This window comes from Semicossyphus pulcher, unplaced genomic scaffold (genome assembly GCF_022749685.1).
Source record: "Semicossyphus pulcher isolate SPU_LCO1_2020_fin unplaced genomic scaffold, fSemPul1.0.p SCAF_13, whole genome shotgun sequence".
NCBI lineage: Eukaryota > Metazoa > Chordata > Actinopteri > Labriformes > Labridae > Semicossyphus > Semicossyphus pulcher.
Genome location: NW_027211637.1, coordinates 13810589 through 13816588, shown reverse-complemented (window position 1 = coordinate 13816588; position 6000 = coordinate 13810589). Strand labels below are relative to the sequence as shown.

The 6000-nt window shown below is 39.8% G+C and overlaps 1 protein-coding gene across 3 annotated transcripts in view; it reads left to right on the top strand.

Moving 5' to 3' along the window:
• The first annotated feature begins 2105 nt into the window (after positions 1–2105).
• Positions 2106–6000, top strand: part of chl1a (cell adhesion molecule L1-like a) — a 58266-nt gene continuing 54371 nt past the window's right edge. For all 3 annotated transcript variants that reach the window (XM_069659767.1, XM_069659766.1, XM_069659765.1), the window contains exon 1: positions 2106–2174. The gene's annotated coding sequence lies outside the window, so the exon portion shown is untranslated. The remainder of the gene's footprint in view (positions 2175–6000) is intronic.

Here is a 6000-nt window from a genome sequence, read left to right as displayed (position 1 = left end):
CTGTGAAAATACTATTTCTGGATTGTGTTGCTGCTTCCCTGGTGTGCAAGGCCATTTATGATGTCACTAGGGGGCATTGTTATACCACAGGAGGAAAGTCTGCCACCAATAAAACATACATCTATTACAACGGCAACTAGATTTCCAGCACATTCACCTATGTGGAATATATTTTGCAAATTTTCCCTGTAGATCAAACACATAGGGCAAAGGTCAATGTGAACAAGATTAGGGCTGTACATATTGATAAAAGTGGTTTGCTATGAGGTGTCAGACTCAACACTTGAATACAGAGTTTTCAATTTGGGAAAAAATGTTGTTTCTCCCTACACCATAGGGAGCAACTTCTATTAATACACGCTGAGAGTGAAACATGGAGAGGAATCTATAGAGCTCACTTGTCAACAGTGAAGTGCTCCAAGCAAAAGAAAAACACAACTTGAGGTCAAGATTACAGGTCAGCACAGCACAATGGCCTTCTAATGGGTGAAAATGTGAGATCTCCAAGCTGTGCTGCCGAGTCTCTCTCTATATGGAGGCTAATGTCAAGGTTCAGGACACACTGTTCACTGCTGGTTCAAGTGGTAATTGGAATGCAAGCTTCTTCTCTATAGCTTTACAATTAAGCGTGGACCTTGTGGGAACTGAGCACGGCATGGTCAACTTGCCGTTGAGGAGCTTTATTTATGTTGCGTACATGCAGACAGAAGCTGAAGGGTTCATATGCATTTACAATCGCATTTAAATGGTTTGTTAATTTCATGTTTTGTAGCAGATGTGCTGTACAAAAAGCACCAGTATGCTGAAGGGCTTTAATACAAGCACTTTTCTAAAGGCCTAACCTTGATGCCTGGAAATTAAAATGTCAAATTAATAGTCTAACTTAAAGTATTAGTTAGAGTATTTCATAAAGTCACTGTCACAAACTAATATACTGGCCTGTTCAACACCAGTAACGGTTACTTGTGTATATTAGAAATCTGATGTTTTACATCATTTTCATATACATGCATTTCTTAAACAGGCTGGCAATAAATGATTATTAACATTACTGATTAATTTGATAATTATGTTCTTTACTGAACAAGTAATTGTTGTTAAAATAATGAAAAATTGAGGGAAAAAGACCAAACTTGTTTTGTTAACCAGATTTTTGTCAATAGCTACGGAAGCCCTAAGCGGACATGCATCCATGCGTTTTATTTACTCCGTTTTCTCAAGATCTAAACCTGACATTGCCCACACTAATGAGGTAAGTTGTTTCTCTGTTTGTTTTGAGCTTTTGAAACTCTGGTGATACCAGTCAACACACTTTTCATTCTTGCTTGTGTTAATGATGTTTGTTCACTTACTGAGCTGATATGCAGCTCTTTTGCAGCCGGAGTGTGAACTCAGGAGGGTGTGTCACTCTGTTCAAGCACTGACATAGTATGATAGTGTTTTCACCTATTCTACGAGTGTGCATGAGAGAGCTATTGCACTTGTCCATTTGAATCATTTGCTGTTTTTTTCTACCTGCATCACCTGAGCTGTAAATACAATAGGGGAGTAAAGTCACTCAGAAGCCATTTATCCTCTTTAGATATCCGCAAAGGGCAATTACCTGCATGAATGAGCAGTGATTGTCCTTTGAAAATCACAAATAACAACTGTAACTACTGTTTTAAGGAAAACCTGCGGTGTTTTTTTACGTATCAGAAGCAGCAGTAAGCAGGTAAACTAGGAGGGATTGATGATGCCGCTCGTGCCTGACTTTCCCTTGATTGACATTTGACACGCGCGCACACTCACGCGCACAGAAATATTTCCCTAAGCTTTGTATTCGCACATATGTTAGCCATAGCCTATGGGTGCATTCCGGTTATAGTATATGACAGCAGTCATTCCAGTGCGTGTCCTTTGACCTCCCTCCTTTCTAAAATAGAGAAACGACCTTGTGGAGACTTGAGTCATAGTTACAGTTGTTGACTGCGCAGTTTTGGCCAGCAGTCAAAGACTTTCTCACGTTGGGCGTCTGAGGTAAAAAGCCCGCAGGAGTTGAGATGTTTGTCACTCCATCAGCACTGAGTCATACCGCGGACTAAAAGTTGCCACAACGAAACGAGGAGCTTCTTCTGAGGGACTTAAGGACACAACTAAGAAGACTTATATCTCTCCTGTTGCTCGTCTTATGGGTAAGTTAATTTATGAAGTTAACATGAACGTTACTTTCAAAGTTTGAGACTGAAAACGGGTCAGTTAGCTTGATAATTTTGATAAGTTAGAAAGTCAGCCTGAAGTCAGAACTTGTAAATACCACAAGTGAAATCACTGGAGCATCACGCTGTAAGTTCAGCTTCTTTTTAATCCTCTTAAACCAGGTTGACACTTTACCTCGGTGTCGTGCATGCAGCTCAGAGACAAATCAATCAAAAATAAAAGCGTAGGCCTTCACATGCAGGTTATTGTGCCCAAAGTAAAATTTGACACTGAATAATATCATAAAGTCTGAAGTTAAAAGCCCTTGAGTTTGGGTCCCTTTGGAGAAGAGGCATTTTTTTTGTAGCCTACATGTTGTTTTCCCTACTGACAGGCTATTAGTGCCAAACGTCTTCCCATAAATTCATACAGCAGCTGTGTTTAATAATGACTAATAATGTCTTTCATGTGTTTTGTGCGTGTTGCCAGCATGTTGTCGCAATTATTTCTGGTGCATTCAATTGAATTACATATTTTCATCCCTCAGTAAGTGATCCACTGGTGAGTATTAGCATGTAAAAGGGTCTGAAAGTGAGATGCAGTTTTTGTTACTGTACAATTAGCTGGCTGTTTTGGATACTTCAGAATGATTCTACCTGTTGTAATTCTTTAAGCAGAGCAGAATTTAGGCCGAACAGAATGTTACAGCTGATTGAATTAGAATGTTAATTGAAGTTAAGGTTGTCATTTACCTTTTTTGATTGATTTGATTCAAATTTATATAAAGATGGATAATTTTCCTGCACATTTGTGTTAAAGTCCCTTGCTCGCATGTTTTCTACATCCTTCAATAGTCAGACCTCCTTACATGAATGCAAATGCTTTCCAGTGAGATCACATCTCTCTGTGTCTGTTCCTCTGTCCGGCCACTCAGAGAGTGGAGAGGAGAGTTGGCGGGTGAGTTGCTCAGAGCTTTGGCCACACTCGGTCCTGTGAAGGCAGCCCATTCAATCCTCTGCAGCTTTGTCATAGCCAAATGGGTCGAGTCTCCCTCTTTGTGTGATCCAACTTGACTGAAATGTGGTAATTGGGGAATCCTGGGATCCTCGCTCCCTGTGGCGATGTGTTGGCCAGGCTTTCAATAAATTAATTTACAGTACAACAAGTTTTTACATGAGAAACAGGTCAGCTTTTAATCAAAACTTTGAAAAAACATCCAGTTATGTGTTCACTCAGGCGCAGCTTGTCTCTCTCAGATTCACTCCCCTTCTCATCTACAGGGTCATGTCATCTTAAATTGGCAATGATGGAGTATCAGTGTCAGTTTAAGTGTCAATACGAACAGGGTGCACACACAGCAAATGCAAAAGAGGGCCATGAAATGTGAAGACATTTTTTGTTCTCAAAGGATGATATTGACTCCTTTTCATACAATACCACACACAAGAAAAGTTCTAATAACTCCATTCATCCAGATACCACTTATCATGTTAGGGGGGCATGTCTTTGGACTGTGGGAAGAAAGGCCCCCTACTTCTGAACCTGGATTTGAACTTGGAACCTTCTCGCTATTGGGCGACACCGCTAACCACTGCACCACCATGCAGCCTAATCCGATAAATCAATAATGTTAAATGAACATTAGTGTTCGGTCTGTAAAATGTTGGAAAAGAGTGAAAAGTGCACAAAAAACAAACAAAAAACCCCACAAGTTGATATCCTTCAGTGACAAACACTCAAAAATCCAAAGATATTAAGTTTGTTCTCATGTCTCACAAAGAAAATCATTAAATCCTCTTTTTTGAAACCGGCAATTGTTTGTCAAAGTGACTAAAAAACGATTCAGAAGCAAAATACCTAGCAATTGATTTTCTGTTGATCGTTGCAGCTCTACTTGAATTCACCCGTCCACTTAAAGTAAACAGACATTTCGAGCTCTGCCTTCCTCAGTGTAATATTTCTCTCTCCATAAGAATCACTGTATCGTGCTGCTTGTTTTGACTTAGGGGTTCTCCATAAAAACAGATTGAATTTTCCAAATCCATTGCTCACGGCATTTTCTGGCTTATTAGAGGCAGAGAAAGGATGATAAATTCTAAATGTCAGGAGGCGAGTGGTGTGTCTGAGTGCTCTTCTTATGAAGCAAGTGCTTGAATGTAAACTGACAGTGGATTCATGCTGGAAATGTCATAATGCTTTGACACCGTGAAATGGAAATCAAAACTTTCCCGGGCATAGAGCTCCCCAGTGGTAACAATGAGAGAACATAAAAGCAAATGTTGCAGTAAATCACTTTGTTCTGCGTTCTTAGAGGTTGCGCACAGCTTTAGCCTGAGACAGGTATATGTAGCATGTGTCGCCACATGCCAGGCATGCTGGCTCCACCTCCCTACTTAGCCTTCCAGAGAAAAATACTCTCAGGAACCTCTGTAACTGTATAATTGGAACCTGTCGGAGGAGTTTTCCTATATTTACCGAGTACCGCAGCTGTAGGTCAAACCCTGGATTTACAGTGTCAAAGTGACAGAAACACCCCCAAAACTGGAAATTTGGGGGAATAAATATCATATTATCACTGGATTATTATGACATATTTTATGTAAGATTCTTTTATTGTATAAGGCCATAAATGTGTCTGTTAAATGTGTTGCGACTGGATGTAATATAAATGTAGCTGTTGTCAGCATCTGAGCAGCTCATTGTTATCCATTAGAAGAATTTAGTGCGCTGTAAGAGCCTTACCGAGCAGGGGGCGAGTTTCTGAGCCACTTAATCTGAGACGAGCTGGGAAGACTAAAACTCAATACCAGACTCTGTTGCCAACAATATTATGTTATCAACATGCAGCCGATGAATGGGAGAGTGTAACATAACCCAAGAATGTAATTGAAGGTTAGAATAAAGTGTCTGGATCATGGCTTAATGTTTGTATTTGTTGTTAGCCACCAGGAATCGATCTCTGTGTTGGAGCTTTATTGACGAGGCGGACATGGTTGGGGGGCTCCTTAATTTGAAAGAAAAGCAAGGGAAGTAAACACACCAAATTAACATTTTATACAACTACTATGAACTCATAACATCAGCATGGCAGCTGAGTATGAAGCAATAAAAGATTACTCATCCCTGAAAAATATAAAAGTATTTAACCAGGCAGAAGACGCATAATGTTTCATGTGCAGAGTTCTCTAATTGCAGGACATATTCTAAATGAAACGCCACAATCACACTGCTTTCATATGTTGCTGCAATCAATCTGTGGGAAACATAACGCCGAGAGTGCTATGAAGTACGGAGAAGTCTGCAAAATAAGTTTTATCCCTGAGGGAAAGAATGACTTTCAAATATATGTGATGGTGTTTCCCTGAGGATCACAATACTCACATATTTAACATATCAATAGACTGAGAGAGGCATTCATGTGGATTAACTGTTTAAGTAGTTTTAAGAAGATAATCTGCCAATTCTGCATACGTGAATAAATTTAGCTGTCTGTGTTCGTAGGAATGTAACATAACAGCTGTCAGGAATATAGCATCATACTTTACATGTTTAAATGTGCATCGGATACTGGCCCAACAGCATCTTCTGTTTTGTACCATATTATCATCTATGATCTTCAACCAGCCCTCAGTATATAACGCGTGGATCAAAAGAATCTAAAGCATCATTTTAATGTTTGATAAAGAATAGCAGGTGGTTCGTCTTCATTCGTTCCCATGCTCTTTCCTGCTGTGAGTATTAGTCAGTGTAGTAGTTCCCTGCTTCTGTGCCATAAAAGGACACGCAGGAATCCCTTCCCAAACGCTCGCTCAATAATTTAAT